Raw genomic sequence first — 17,136 nt, forward strand, 5'->3', positions numbered from 1 at the left:
TTGTCTAGAGCTCCACTTGATGTTTGACATTTGCTACACTTCCTTCCTCTCTAAAATCTTTTAAGAAAAATTTTTTAAGATGATGGAATATATACCTTAGCATGCAGGCATGCTTTAACACGGAAGGCAAAATAAACATTAATAAAAGCTGTTACCAGAGTAAGTTCACACAACTGCAAATATTCAATTTACCACAGTCTTGTGAGTTAAATCTTGTCACTTCAGCCACAGCAACTGACAATACACTCCCTGCTTGACATGTTTTACAGAGCAGATCAGGCAAGTCAGTTTTTATAGACGAGCTACCCAAAAGTTAATGGTAATTTAGTTCATGTGCAGTCATATGAAGTTCCCCTAAAATCAGAAGGCCTGAGTATGAAGGGAAGTGTTGCAGCATACCCTGTGAGTTCAGTCACAGTGAAAGACTCAGTTGCTCTTCAGGCTGCAGATTTTCACAGTACTGTTCACAGTACCTGTGGCATCTCAGGATGCTCATGGCCACCCACTATAAACAAGATTCAACTGTGCACAGATCTTTTTTCGAATGAAGTTCTATCAGAGTTGAAGCACAGTGTCACTGAAAAGGCATGTATTTCATATCCTATTGTTTGATATAATTAGGGGATGGGGAAACAAAAAGGCCTCTGCACATTTAATATATGCAATTATGTCATTTAGTCGCATGTTTGCTAACGGCTTACTTCATTTGGCCTGAATATAAACTTGGAAGAACTTCAGGTTCTTTTAATGGTAATTACCTAGTTCCTGTATAGTACAGTCAAGTAAAAAAGCTTGGCATGGGAAAACTTAAATAGCAACAAGAGTATACATTTCTCTTCAAGAGGAATTTAAGCTTCACCCTGTGAAGCATCACCCTTCACTTGGCACAGTGTACAGTACTTGTTGACACTGTTTTGCTCTTCCTCCAGACTGCCCTGCCAATTCTGTAACCCTATTTCAGCCACTTAGCTGCAGTAGTGCAGGTTACACACATCTTGTTGCACTTGGGTTTTGAAAGCAAGTTGCAAGTCCACCTGAGACCAATTATTTCCTTTCCAGGTGCCAAACTGTATTATGAAGTCTTATGCAAACAACACTGATATTTTAAAGAAGTGTTCTTTTCCTTTAATGGAAACTTTTAGATTAGAACATTTTTCTCCAAAACTAAAGATAAATAATGAGAAAACTCCCAAAAATATTCCAAAGACACCCAGTTCCAGTTCAAACCTCCAGTAAGAGCTCATAAAGCCATTCAAGTATAAAGGAAGAATAAAGCTACAGTGCCCTCAAGTGTGAGGGGATGTGAAGTGGAAGTAGTCTAGAGATCTACTGGGAAGACGAAAACTCCAGCCTTCAGAAAGGACCCTCTCTGAAGACAGACATGCTTACTCATACCGGGGGGGGGGGGCGGCATGCCCTTATGCATTATGGACAGGCTATGTACTACAAGCAGGTGCAAGAGACAAAAGACAAAACATCTCCACTTTCAGCTGCCTTTTCAAGTGCTTGTGAGCTGGAAGTTTCATGTTCATTTGAGTTACCATAAGAACACAACAAAGGCAGTTTAGTTATCTAGTATAGAAGCCTTTAAAATCTTAGTGGAAGGTCAAATTCTACACTGTAGAGACAAGTCCAATGACAGTTAAAGCGACAACAACACCACTTCCTCAGTGCCTGAATCTCTTAGCAAAGATCACACTTCAGCCTATAACCAAGGAACAAAAGTTATATTTATGATACATAACATTTGAGGGGGTTAATGCACCTTAAATAGCATTCACAAAAACCTGCAAGTCAGATTGGAAGCCACCTCAATTAGCCAACGGGAAGCATTGAAGACATGAGTGCATCTTCAGCCTCATCTCTTACTGTGCTAGAGCTTTCTCCCAACACCAAAATGCACCTGCACCTATTCAAGACCACAATCTCAAGCTCAGAGACTGACTCTCTCACCTCAGCAGTCAGATCACTTAAACAACGTAGAGGCCAAGTTCAAGTCACTAATAAGCCTGAGGTGATTTCAGCTTCTCCTCCCTAAACAAAGTTAAGCTACTAAGTGATGGCAACACTGTCAGCACTTCCAACTGCACTAGTCCTGCTTTACATGCAATCCTTAAGGTGTTCACTGGCCCAGAAATGAGAGCAAAAGCTAGTCCAATTCTTGTATCTTGGGAGCCTAGGCATGTAAGAGGCATGACTTTGAATCACCTCAGGCAGAAAAGGTGCTGAACCTAGAGTGCTCACTCTTTGGGAATGCTCTAACCACTGAGCTATTACTCAGGAGTGGGAGGGGTAGCTCTGGTTTGTTTTGTGCAAAGCCCATCTGATAGGTCTTCAATAAACATACTCTGAGAACACCATGTTCTGTGAGCTCTGAAAGGAGATAGAGAGGGAAACATTTAATCTGTGGATCCAGAATGAGCTTGAGTGTAGGTGTGTAACTACTGCCCACTTTCAAAACTGAAACACTTATGCATGGCTGAACATCTGATGAGGCTCTGCCTAGATGCTCAAGGACTTTACCTACAAGGTTAGAAGGATCGAGTTTTGAAGCTGCAAGTTGAGGCATAAGGACAAGCTTTTCTGAACTCAGCTACAGCCTTTGGGCTACAGAGTTGTCTTTCAGTGACTTAGTGAAAACCAGGACCTTTGTCTTTCTGAATAATTATCATACAGGACAGAGGAATACCCATGCTGCTGACTAAGTGCCACAAATCTTATGATATCTTATCCCATCAAAAAAAAAAAACCCAACCCGTACTATAAAAACGTCAAGTTTGAAAAGCAAAGCATTCTGATGCTAGGAACTACTAGAAGTTGAGTCTACCTCAATGATTCCAACTGTCTATTTTTAAGTTTACATTCTACTATAGTGAAAACTTTTTTGATTAGGGTTACCTCTTCCTACAGCGCAATCTGTTGCAGAACCTCACCACTTTTATTGTTACTGTGAGTTATGTATCACAAAGCAGGGACAAACTGGTCAATGAAAATACTGCCTAGTAAGCTTTGTCACAGTCTTGTTCTACATGCACACCAAGTGTCTGAATTACCATTCAAATCATCTGTAGGAGACTATCCAATGCATACCCAGAGCTGTAAGTAGTACAGCACTGCATATGAAAACACCTCAAAGATAAAAGCTGTGTAACTCTTTCAGCTGCATACATATAATAAGGAAGCTGAAATAATTTGAAGAGTATTGTTATCTAAGAGGCCACAAGCCTCAACTGTTCCCCTGCACCCCCCTTTTTTAATTAGAAGTACCACCTATGTTCTGATGCATTAGAGCCTGGTAGTAAAACTCTGGGGACACGTGTGGTCTTTTGGGTTGTTGCTTCTGCCAGGGTTGAACTAAGCAGAGCACCCTTCCAGCTGGAGGAAGCCTTGCCATCAAGTATTACAGCAGGAGAGAAGCTAAAACGCAGCACAGCAGCCAGGAAGTTTCACCATGCAAGGTCCCTTTTAGCATGCCTAAGCAAATCCTTTGTAATGGGCCACAGTCACAGAGCAAATAATCTAGTTTCTTCTAGCAAGCACAGACTGCCAGTGACAAAGAATTCTTTTCCACTATCTTTCTTTATAATAGTGGACAATTAACAGTATTTAAATAGATTTTTTCCAAAACTCCGCCTGGACAATGCAGTAGTTTTACTCTGCTTGTAATAGGGGGAAAAGAAAAGTAGCAAACAGCAGCACTACCACACAACGCATGATTTTACTTCACAGATAATATAGTCCATCAGAAAAATTTTATTCTAGAGATAGCTTAAACTCATTCATTGGTTAAGCTTTGCTTAATACAAGCTAAAAAGTCCCAAAACAGTAAATGTCAGCCCTCCCCCCCTAACTAGAATCTACTCTTTTGTGATCTCTCAACTTAGAAAATTAGTTAGCTGCCATATGCTAATGTAAAACTCTTCATTAGTAAGCTCATAATTAAAGTTACAAGTTATTCACCTACGTTCTCTTGACAGTTTCAATTCCCTCTCTTGATAGATGCTTCAGAAAAATAAAACAGACTGATTATGGCTATTATTTTCTCCTAATACCTATGCTAGTGTTTTCTGATTAGATCAGGGAAAGTCTATGCCATGGCAAACAGAAGACAGCAACATACATTCTCAGAAGACTGATTTCCTTCACAAACCTCAGCTTTTTGACCCCAGCTGTTTCAACTATTAAAACATCACTACAGTTGGGTAGGGGGTTTTGTTGTTGTTTTGGTGGTTGTTTTTTTTTTTAATGTGGGAATGCACATCTCCTGTGTTTAGAAAAGATGAATTCTTGTTGTATGTGCATTCTTTCATTTTTGTTTTTTAAAGACATATTGTTGCAAAGTCTTAATACTACAGAGAGCAAATTTGGGAAGTTTCAGTTAAAGATAAATTCCTTACAAAACGGAGATACAGAAAATCAGGAATCAAAATAGAAATAGGCATGCAGCTTGAGGGGTGAACATTCATAACTAATATAAAGTACTACAGTCATCTGGTTCACCTACTATCACAAACTTTGTATTCATGAATGCTCCTCTTTTCCCTTCCCCACAACTGTATCACTCATCCTGTGTGATTCTGTGATCATTGCTTTCATAGCTAGGTAGAGAAGTCAGTTAGCTAAAATTATATAATTTTTAAAGAAAACTAGTAAGATATCACGAACAAAAAAATACCTAAAAATATGACCCATTTCAAGAAGGTTTCAGGTTACTATTCTGTAACCAGAAATAGCAAGAGACAATAAATTAAGGACAAAAAGTTTCATTTTTCTAGAGTTTTAGAGTAATAGATCTCGATTCAGTTATGTTACCTCACACAAATCAAAAACTCTAGATAAAACATGAGACATGAAGTCTCCCCCAAGTGTTCTTTCAAATTCATTACATCTTCCTGCAGGGAGTGTGTCAGCTTCAGTTCATTTAGATCACCTACACATTAAAACAAACCTGTGTAAGAAACAACCTGGATACTATACTATACAGAGAAAATGGCCTGCTCCGGTACAGCTAGGGATTTAAAAAACAGCTATTCCTGTCTCCAAGAAGCCTGGCAGAGCTGAACGGTAGCAGGTTGTCATCTCAAGACTGCTACCTCCTATCAAACCCTGTGGAATACTGTGAAGCATGCACAAGCAGGCAAGAGTTTAAGCTAATTTAACTGCAAGCACTGGCATGGACTTTATCTATTTACTGCTGTGGTAACTGGCACACCTGGTAGCCTACAATCAGTGAGCCAATTGGTCCTGAAAACACTGCGGCTGTGTTCCCATGACATTACACTAGGCCCTGCTAAAAGGTACACCACCGCACAAATAGAGAGGCTGTGCTTCCAAGGCTCAAGTATGTCATGTTCAAAACCTCCTTCCTACATCTCTCAACTTCTCAGATTAACAGACAATCATGACTGTTAGCTTGGCACAGGGATCACAAACCTTACAGGCACAAAAAGTCCAGGAAACCTGAAACCTGTAGAGGAAACACACAATTGTTCATAATAAAAGGAAGTACTAATAATGTTTTGAAATGGAGTCCTGCAGCAAGGTATGAAGATGCTTTTGGACAAACCAACCAGCACACAGCCTCAATCCTGCAAACACATGTATGCTTCACTTTACCACACGTAGGCAGTCCTGTTAATTTGGGGCTGCTCCCAGTAATAACATTAAGCAATTGTGATTTTTTTCAGGAGAATGTCAAAACTGTTTGTTGTTAAATGAAATAACTGCTGGTTTATTTTTCATCCATAATTCTTTGATCATCAGATGGTAACAATGTAACTACCCTCAATGAATTGTTCCCACTGCAAATGTGACAGCAGGTGGCCAAAATACTACTGCTAAGGCAATAAATAGTCCAATTCAAAATTAAAATCTTTGGGGCGGGGGGGGACACGACACACGGACACACCAAATCAAACCCAAGAAGTCATCCACAACAATCCTCTAATTACACAGATTTGTTTAATATCATAATAAGGGACATAGGTATAAACATCTTTCATCTGAATAAAGAAAAAATGCTTTGCCCTTGTGGTACAAGAGAATTCTGACCTATTTCTGTAGCACAACGTATTTTTTTTCCTCTCCAAAAAAAATTATCCCAGTAGCTGAACTTCAAACAAGCCTTACAGACATGTACTTCATCCAAGTTTTCTGAAGTTAACATATTTCAAAGTGTTCTAAAAAGAAACAGGAGATAAGTACTGGACATTACAATTGGCAAAATTATTTTAGCATGCTTCAATCTTCAAAGTCCTTGTTCAGCTCGCCTCATTAATCTAAGAGCTGTATTACAACTACTTAGTTGGGGAAAATCCTTCATCCCACCTCAGAGGGCCTTAGAAACTTCCTCACTGCTTTGGCTTTAATATAAAGCACTTTTGCACTGAGGCAAATGAATTTCACAGCAGCTGGACAACTGGTATTTTTTCGTAACTTGAGGAAGTTTTAAGACCTTGAGCACTTATTCCTCCATGTGACATCCTGTCAATAAACGAGACCTCCAGGACCAAGTTAGGTGTCTTATTTGAGATGAGGCAGACCAGGTTTCAGGTTCCAGTTCAGTCCAGATGCCAATCGTGCTTGAATGGGATACTTATACATCCAAGGCAAATGCTCTAAGAGATTTACTACTTTAAAGAAAAACACACAATTTCTGCTGCTTGAGAAGATGTACTTTATCTATTGAACTGCCCTCACAAGCCACTTATCTGAGAGGGGCAAAGCACAGACTGGAACATGAGACCTTCATGCTCATAGCTTTTTGTTATTCTAAGCCTATTTTTCTTTCAAGTCTTCATGGGACTATACTCATTACTATGGAAGCCTTCCCCTGCAAGCACTTTCTCAAAAGCAGTACATTTTCACAAGAAGTTTTTATTTCGATACACCAATAGTCTGAAATAACCAAGCAAACACTGACTGATACCCCAGCAGATTCTAAACGTCACTCTCTAAAAATACACCAAAGAACTAGTTGAAATACAGAGCTGGGGGAGTTGGGAGCTATGTGGATACATTCTTTATCAAAAAATCTGCCCCACATATTTCCTAGGCTTATTTCCACTACAAGAGAGAAGCAAAAAAAAAGATTGTTGCAATACATTTCTAGAGCTTTACAATTTGCTTCAATAATGACAAGTATCCCCTTTAGGGATACTCTCCTGCAGATGACTCCGGATTTCTAACTCAAACCATACTTTCCCATCTAATTAAGTGAAGGAAAGCAACTGCCACAAGGGCATAATAGCTGTTTCTCTTCTATGTAATCAGATCGTTGCAGCAGAATATTATAGAGCATGCTGGTTCAATTCTTCATTCATTCTAACCTTTAGAATTGTTAAGAATTCCAGTAACTTCTTAGAATGAGCTTCCCTTTGCCATCTCAAAGTCTCAGGGTTCAATACTTCCCAAACAGAGGTCAATATTCAGAAGCACAAACTACGTAAGAGGTATCACTCATTTTGAAGATAATGTGGATAATAGAATCTGTAAACTACTTTAAGAATGTCTTAATCACTAAGAGATGGAGTGCTGATTTCAGCAAGCACCAGAATCTACTGTTGCACCAAATAAAGGAATTGTGTCTCAAATGAGGCTATTAAACTATATTATCCCTGGCTGCTTTTACTTACAGAAGGAGAAGATACTTTGCATAATTTTATCCCTAGTAAATCCCTCCATGCTATTTCAAAAATAAATAAATAATGCTTGGCTTAAGAATTTAGAGTTGGTTCTTTGTTAGTTTGCCTGCCTCTTACTGGGTTGTATATACTTAATAACAACTTACAGCACATCCTCTTTCCAATTTGATTTCCATTTACGCTTCTTGGAAGTTTTGGACAACAAAGGAACTCTATGCTTTTTTACAAGTTCTACCTAGGTGGATTGTCTACTCTGTTATTTGTAAATGAATATTCAAATATTATATAAAGGAGATATTTAAAGATTAGTATTCATTTTTCTGCTGAAGTGCTGAAAACACATGATAGAGATTTGTATATTTTTTTCTGTTACAGAATCAAGAAGGTATCTCCTTACAACTGCCTAAACCAACTATATATAAAGAAAAAAAAATCTGAGGTTTTTTTGTAATATAATTCAAGTACATGGTCTTTTGGAAAAAGGACAGCATGCCCAGTTAGTTTCCTAACAGAACTGGCATCAAACTAACTACTTTCACCATCAGTAAGTTACAGAGGATCTGTCTCAGTTCCAAATTTGCCCAACTCTAGACAGCAAGGTAGAGCAAAGGCCACTACAAAACCCTGTGCTTAACCCTGATTAGTTCCATTTAGTTCAGCACTAGCACAACCAAGGTGAGGCTGTTACATCCAAGGGGCTAACTCACAGCATATTTTCTGGAAAATCTAAAAAATGTTTTGTAGCAACCCAGAAGAAAGAATATCTTTCTCTCTAGCCCATCCATCCACGATAACAAGCTATTTAGCAAGTGCACTGAGACAAGTTTTAAGCCATTCCAGATAGTGCCAAGTACCAGAACGGCCAGTCAGATTTCTGCTTTGGCAGGACTGCTCCTGCATGAGAGACTGAGAGAACACAGCAAAGGTCACTCTATCAGATTACCACTCTGGCATCTGGCCCACTTGATCCCCCACCCAAGGCATCTTTCTGCCAGCTTCTGTGTGCAAACAGGAAATCAGAGACACAAAGTACTACTACTGCAGAATCTCCACATACAGACCAGAGATCATCACACAGGACAGAACCAGACAGGTTATATTAGCAAAGTATGATCTGGGATAAATTTGCACAAGATAGCAGACTCTCACTGAAACATAATGCTTTGGCTTTCCTATGCCAGCATCCCTGATTAAAGTGCCAACAGGGGTACAGCTGTCAACTGAAACAGGCCATTACAAACTAGGGTTAAATGGGGCTGGCACTGAAAAGTCTGTTGCTGCTGCATTGATGGATTTGCAGCATTAATCTGGGTTATCAAGAAGAGGTAAGCATTGAGGCATCTAGGCAATCAGCTTTGAATAACGAAGGTCCCAAACAGTCGCCACATAGCACACCATTTAGTCCCGAAATTAAGATGAGATGTTGAAAGGATTTGGGGATATGTCTACATTTTGCCCATTTACTTCAGAGAAAGCTTCTCAGGTTGTGTAATAAGCATTTACAAGGACTCTCAGAAATTTCTGATGAGCTGAACTGAGATGAGCTGTCTATCTGAACCAACATGAAAAAGTTCAAGTCTTATTTCTGGGGTGTGGAAACTGAGTGGTCCACTTCAAAGGCCCATTTTGTCCAAATTCTTCCTCCTTAGTCATGTGAGTCTACAGTTAAAGTAAATTTTTTTATCTACAGTTAACTATTAAGTTTTCTGAGGAAAAAAGTTTGACCAGTATTTGACCTTCATGCCATTTCTGTTTATTTAAAAAACACTGTTACTGATGTACATGTCACTATAGATCTAGTTGGAAGTCTATCAATACTAAAAATTAAAATCCAAGAATCTTTCTTTCCTGACTGAACCTAACTGGAATGAAGGTCTTCTTGCCTTCCTTCATGTGTAAGTTATTTCTTAAGACAGAACAATTCCTTCATCTGGTCTGCCCCCTGCATAAAATCTGATATTATATCTCAGAAGACATTTTTGTCTGTTTAAAGATGACTTCAGGAATAATTTGTGAGCATACATCTGGAGAAATTCTCTGTTTCCCAACCCCACCAAGAACCAGTTTAGAAGATGTTATTAAAACCTGAATTTATTCTTTGTAATTTTTTTTTTAAAAAAAACCTCAGGACATCTTCCCAAGTATTTTTTTAGCAACTATTTTTTGAAGGAACAGCAAGTCATTCAGTTTCCACATGAGATTTTCAGAAGGATTCTTATTCATCTTAGCATGTTTTTACGCACATGCATGAAGATTTATTACTACTAGGAACTACTTTTGAGCCACGTGGATAACCTACCCCAGAAGATCTGAGATACAGGAATTTTACCTCCCTCAAACATGCAGATCTGTGATGCACATTGCACTGCTGAGCCCTCTAATGCAGACCCCTGGCTCTGAGAGGGGGAACATGGGGGTAAAGCCATGTACATGGAATGCACACTACAACCTATCACTATAAAATTAATTATTGCACTGGGAGCATCACAAAGCAGCCATATTGTCCACTGCCTTTGGCAGTAATGATTTACACCCTGAATGAAGAGTGTATGATGGCTGTACTTCCCCCAAGTCTCTTTTACCAGTGCGAGCAAACATACTAGCTAGCTCTAAAAAGTACGAAAAAACCCACAAAACAGTCTATGCTTCCGGTATTCACTTAATGCATAAGCTATAAAGAGTTAACTACTACCTTTAGAATCTAAAATTTCAATATATTTTATATTGTGCAACACAAAAAGTATCTTCTGCATTAAAAACCACAGCTTTCATTCCTAGTGAAACCTCACCCAAAAACTTGAATCCTTTAACAGAAAGGCCTGACACCTAGTAATGAAAGAAAGAGAAGCAACATTTGACTTTCCCAACTTACACACACACTTCCTCCAACAGATTCCAGACAACATCAGCCAAGCAGAGTTGCCATGTTCTAAATAGTTAGAAAAGCAGAAGACTAGAAGCCAAGATACCAATATGCTTTCCAAAAGCCAGACAAAACATTTCCATTTGGCTTCTCCTCCTCTGTCTTGGAACAGAACAGTAGCAATAAAAATGTCAGAATTGAGCTTCTCTTATAGAACATTGTTTAAACACTAATTTCTAGGTAAACATAAGCAAATGTTAGAAACATAGCTGTTTTAAAAAAAAGTAAACTAGGTAAAGTTACAGAAAAGGTTTTGGAAGCATTGTAACACAGGTGAGAAGGACAGAATGGACACACATGAAGTTAGGGCAAATACCAAAAGCGATCTTGTCCTGATAAGCACTTATCTTCATAACATGATGAGTTCTAGAAAACATTAAGTGCATGGCAGCTAGCAATTATTTAGTACTTTTAAACAGATCTAAGTACGCTCTCAGCATTAATTGGAAATTCAGAGAAACAGAAAGTTTAAGAAAAGATTTGTCCTCTCTTCTACATGGCAATCAGTGCAAATCTAGACTAGAACTAAAATTTAAGTAAATGGAAAATCCAAATAAACAGTTTAATCTAAGTGGAATGTGCTGTTGGCAAACAGGCTGCATTTTAAAGGTAAAAGTTTTGTTGCACCAAAACACCAGAAACAGTGGAGGCTCAGCAACAAGCTGCAATGGAAAAAAATCTTTCAGAAAAGAGGTTCTCCTCCTTCAAAAAAAAAAAGTACACAGGAAAGGCTTTAGATCTTTAAACAAGTTTTCATTTTCAAGTTTGTTCCTCCTTTGGACAAATACCACATTATTTCATGTTTACTTTCTAGGAGTTAAGGAATCCTTAACTAAAATATCTGTTTCGTAAGAATCATAGACTCAAGGTTGGAAAAGACCTCTAGGATCATCAAGTCCAACCATCAACCCAACAACACCATGTCTCCTGAACCATGCCCTGAAGTGCCACGTCTACATGTTTTTTGAACACCTCCAGGGGTGCTGACTCCACCACCTCTCTGGGCAGCCTGTTCCAGTGCCTGACCACTCCTCCAGTAAAGAAATTTTTCCTAATATCCAATCTAAACCTCCCCTGGCACATCTTGAGGCCATTTCCTCTCATCCTATCACTAGTAACTTGGGAGAAGGGACCAACACCCACCTCACTACAACATCCTTTCAGTTTAAGGACAAGGAACTGCTCAAGCAAGTCCAGTGGGGAACTACGAAGATGATCAGGGGACTGGAGCATTTCCCTTATGAGGAAAGGCTAAGAGGCTTGTGTTTGTTCAGCCTGGACAAAAGAAGACTGAGGGGGGATCTCATCAATACTTATAAATATCTGAAGAGTGGGTGTCAGGAAGATGGGGCCAGACTCTTTTCAATAGTGCCCAACGGCAAGACAAGGGGCAATGGGCACAAGTTGGAACACAGGAAGTTCCACCTGAACATGAGGAAAAACTTCTTTCCTATGAGGGTGCCAGAGCAGTGGAACAGGCTGCCCAGAGAGGCTCTGGAGTCTCCTTCCCTGGAAATATTCAGAACCCGTCTGGACGTGGTCCTGTGCCCTCTGCTTTGGCTGCTCAAGCAGGGGAGTTGGACAAGACGATCTCCAGAAGTCCTTTCCAACCCCTGCCACTCTGATTCAGGTAGTTGTAGAGAGTGATAAGGTCTCCCCTCAGCCTCCTCTTCTCCAGGTTAAACAACCCCAGTTCCCTCAACCTCTCCTCGTAAGACTTGCTCTCCAGACCCTTCATCAGCTTTGTTGCCCTTCTCTGGACATCCTCCAGCAACTCAATGTCCCTCTTGTACTGAAGGGCCCAAAACTGAACACAATATTCAAGGTGTGGCTTCACCAGTGCCAAGTACAGGGGCAAGAACAACTGTTTAAAAACAATTTGATACCAAGCAAGAATATGCCAGAAAGGAAAATTTAACTAAGAGGTTGTTACACCTTGGGTCTCAAAGCTTAGGCTCATGGAGCCAGTCAGATGTTTAAGTAGACAAAGGACTTGCCAGGGAACACCTGTAACTGAGAAAAATCTTATTGCTGACTCCAGAAAGCATAGAAAAGTGAAGAAAAGTTACAATTTCTAATTAATTTACAGTAAAAAACAACCACGTTTTCAGAAGCACTATGCTTTCCTTTAGGACAATGCCTGGACTGAAATTAAGTTCTTGTAATTGCACAGAAGGCAGATTTACATTGGATTACATAAGTAGCGGTATGTGTTCTAGCATCACCTCTATTTTTAAAATACCAGCCTAATGTATTTTGGGGTAATATTCAGCTACTAGTACACACCCTGGGTGATACTTTTGACCCAAGATGACTTAAAAGAACAAGTTTGGTTTCTGCATAAAGCTGGAGTAAGGAAAAGGGTTAATTGCTTACTAGGTTTAAATAGAACTAAACCAGTTCACCTTCCCAACTCAACTTTTGGCAGCAATCTAAGCTCAGCTTTCCAGAAGAAAACACAAAGGAAAAAAGAGACACAGTCATTGGAAACATCAAGAAAGTGGTAAACAAGAGAAAAACCACCACTTAATTTTTTGGATTTAATTCATGTATGTAGGTCCAAGTGAAGATTTCCATGTTTCACTTGATTTCTGGAGAAAGAGCTAAGCTTCCCCCCGCTCCTCCCCTTAAACTGTAAACAACTTACTGGAATAGAAAACCATACTGACAGCAAACCATATTTTTGGAAACTTAAACACTCAGTATCCACAAGAAAATATACTCAAGCTTTCAAAACTATTTTTTTCTGTCCCACAATGGTATATTCAGTACTTTTCCACTATGTTTATTTTAAAAGGAGAAACCCTGACCTGAAGAAAAAGTCAAGAGTAAGATGACAAAACAGCAACTATTTCTTCAGTGCTCACTTTGCACTTGTCATAGTGAGACAATGTAATTTTCTTTTAAACCATGTACTTTGGTCAATCTAATGGAAGATGTATTATTTTACATAAGCTAGGAGTCCATACTTTACATATCATATGCTAATTTGTAAGCCTTTCCAAATTCTTAGTGTTTTTTCACTTTGATAGAATAGCTCCTCAAGATGCAAAAATTTCTCTGTATGTGAGCAGAAAGGATCCAAATGCATGCCAACACCCCAAAATGAAGACAGTTATTTACATACCAAATGGGGAAAACAAATTATAAGGTTTTAAAAAAAAAAGAAATAAGTTGGCCTTTTGGCAACTTTAAGCAGAGCAAAACTTTTAGCAAAATCAATGCAGAAATGGGAAGGATCACTGCTACCCATACACCCTTAGTATCAGTGTGAGAAAAATAATTTAAGATAAAGGACTATGTTGAGACTACAATACACGAGCATAGACTGGAAAGGATCATCCCCAGCTATGAGATTAAAAGAATAGACAACTTCTAGAATTATGTCTCGAAAGAGAAGCAGAAGGAAAAAAAAATCTAAACCAGAGCTTGTGTGACTTAGCAACTGCTAGATCAGAACAGATGCTGTTATTTACAAAATGCATTCAAGCTGAAGCATTTCTTATTTCTACAGATGTCTAGATATTAGCTCCTATGGAAAAAAAAATCATGAAACAAACGCACACCCTATAGTCGCTTACCTCATTAGTAAATAATAAGAGATAAGGAAATGTTTGTGTTCTACTTCTTCAGTTTAAAGCATTTCAATGCAGTCAAAAAATAAAAATCAGCCAAGCCAATATTATCAAATGTGTGCTCCACTCTTCATTTCTTTTTAAAATAAAAATTCTAGTTATGATGTCCTGAAAAATCAGTTCAGCAGAATAATGTAAACCCATACATTTACAGATCAAGTTATCCCAAACAATTTTAAGAAAAAGTTGACTAAGCAAAGCTCATTTCTGTACAAGAACAGCATACAGCTAGCATGGAAAATTATGGAAAGGCTCCAAACACAGAAACAACATTTGAAGTGACCCAGATACCCTACTTTACATCACTTTGAGAACCTCCACTGTTTTCAAGCAACTCTATTCCAACCAAAGGCATTCTCAGGGTCAGGCAATTCTGCAGCTGACAAGCTTGACAAAAGAAAATTTCCCTTCGTCTCTCTCAACAACCAGACTGAAGCCTTCAGAAAGGAGGCAAGTAGGCTGAAGGAGGAGCGAGTTATACAAGGCAATCTAAGGACTACTGACAATGTAAGTTTTTAAAAAAATTTGTTCACACCGCTGCTCAGAACATTCCCTGACACGTCAAGATTAAGTCTTCTCCCTTAACTTCTCCAGCCAGCCTCACCACACACAAGTGATACAGACCCATCCTCAGAACATGTTTACAATAAATATTGCAGAGGTACAGTTATTTCTGTAGGCTAGCAGAGGCTGTAAATAAGACTATTCATTTAAATGCATCATGCCATTTTTCAGTATCTCTCCTAATACTGAGAAGAGCAAGAGTATGAGTATTTGAATACCATAAAAAAAGCCTAACAGACAAATGTTTTCTAAACTAGCAATCTGGCAGTGACACGTGGCTTTTGAAGGGAGCACCCTACAATACATAATTAAACCCATTCCACCTAATGGAAAAGACAGAACATACTTCTGCTCTGAAGTGAACTCACAAAAAAAAGATGTTTTCATTCACTTTACGTAAGAGTGCTATGGGAAACAGAAACAGATTTGGGTATTGGCATTGTGCAAGGAGACTAGTCAGCTTCCAGATGGATCAGATTCTCACCACCACCAGTGAGGATACTATATTTAAATTCATAAGCTTGAACAGACTACAGATTTCATCTGAGACACCTTTACATGGTGACTGACCACCAGCAAGCATCACTGGGGAACATCATTACCATGTACTAGGACACAGTCTGTTAACTCAGAAACAAAAAATCCCACAACCTAACAGATCTGCCTAGCTACGGATTTCAAAGTTCACTAAAAAAAGTTACTTCTGTTGTGCAGAAAGTTGTGCTAAAAAGACTGAAGACAAAGTTACGAAGTCATTTATCAAAGATTACACCAAAAGCAGATTAAAGATTTGGAAAGTTAACCAGTTTACTGTAATACCATAATATCAGAATCATCAGGATAAACAATTTGAGAGCAAGGAGCATATCTGAGTGTCATTCTTACTAGTCTTAACAGGCATGCACCACAGAGCTCAGACATGGTCCATACACAAAGCAAAGAGACAGTGAACTCCATTGTGAGAAAAATCTAGCAATGGAACAGAAAAGCAACTCCTATTTTATCCTTTATGGACATACATAGGGGAGGTACTAGCTCCTCTTCTGGGAGAGGCTTTATCTGTCCCACTCACTGTGCTGGAGGAAGAGGACAGGATGCCTTCTCTGGCTGTGACTAGAAGTCTTCCCATCTTTTCTGGATGCTCGTTTAATTTAAATCCATACAAGTATTTTGCCAGGATTTGGAAAGGTAAGGGTATTCCATTCCATGTCCCCTGCCAAGCAAGCCTAGGTCACAGGCAGTGCCCAAAGGTTGTAATGCAAGAAGATATATATTTGGCTGCTGACATGACTCATATTCTGTTATGTGTGGTACAGCCCTCTCTGCAACTATGAGATTCTATTACAGTTATCCACTAAAGCTGTAGTCCCAAGAAAACAAGGAAGTACTTAGAGTCCTCCAAGCCCTCCTGCTGCTTTTATCAGTAAGAGACAAGAGGTTCCAGACCACAAGTTCCAGTGCTACATATCTGGTAAATATGGTCTTAGAGATCAAAGGGAAAGCGCTTGGAGGGTGCATCCCTCCAAGCAGTTACCAACACAAAACACAGAATAAGAGGCTGGAAGGAAAAATCATCCAGTTAGCAATGTTCTGCCTTCCCCAGGGAGAGATCAAGCAAGCATATCACTCCTACCTGATATTTAAGAACAGTTTAGACAAAGAGTTCTAGCGATGAACATCAGTCAATAGTCTATGCCATTCTCAATCCTTGAAGTTTCCCCCAAATATCTAACCCAAGTCTTGCTGGAATTTAGATCAACCAACCATTTGTTCTAGTTCATGTCTCCTTCCTCTTTGCAGCAGTCTCTAGCTGATCGTACCACTACCATTTTCTTCAAAGTTTCTTCGCAAAAGAAACCCAGAGGTCTAGAAGATGTAATACAAGCTCCCATTAACTATTAACATAATCTTAAATTCTATGGCTGCTATCCAGTATTCTAACTCTCCCTCCCAATTTGTAATCTGCAATTCAACAACTGCAAAACTTTTTAAATCAAGATCATGCTGGACAGGACCTTGTAGAATCTGTACCTGCTACCTGACCTTTCTTAACTTCTCAGGATGGTTTTCCAGCTAATTTTACTCACTGCACAGTATTTCTATATTATAATTCCCTAGCTTGTTAACAAGATTATTGTGTGAATATTGAGGACTCCAGTATATCAACATATTAACATTATAGCATCTCTCTGTACCACAAGGCCTGTTACTCCATCATAGAATTAGTAGAAATGCTGGATTTAATATAATTTATCCTGGATAAGTCTGTCCTGGCTGTTGCTCAACTTCTTTTTCCAAGCACTAAAAATGTGTTTCATCTCTGCTCCAGTATTTTTTATTTGAGCTAAAGTTAAAATCCACCAATTTCCTC

The 17,136-nt window shown here is 38.9% G+C and overlaps 1 protein-coding gene across 2 annotated transcripts in view; it reads right to left on the reverse strand.

Annotated features, from left to right (window-relative positions):
- The window catches only part of SESN1 (sestrin 1), an 84,551-nt gene that overhangs the window by 62,194 nt on the left and 5,221 nt on the right, over window positions 1–17,136 (reverse strand). The window lies entirely within an intron of this gene.

This window comes from Phalacrocorax aristotelis, chromosome 3 (assembly GCF_949628215.1).
Source record: "Phalacrocorax aristotelis chromosome 3, bGulAri2.1, whole genome shotgun sequence".
NCBI classification, from domain to species: domain Eukaryota; kingdom Metazoa; phylum Chordata; class Aves; order Suliformes; family Phalacrocoracidae; genus Phalacrocorax; species Phalacrocorax aristotelis.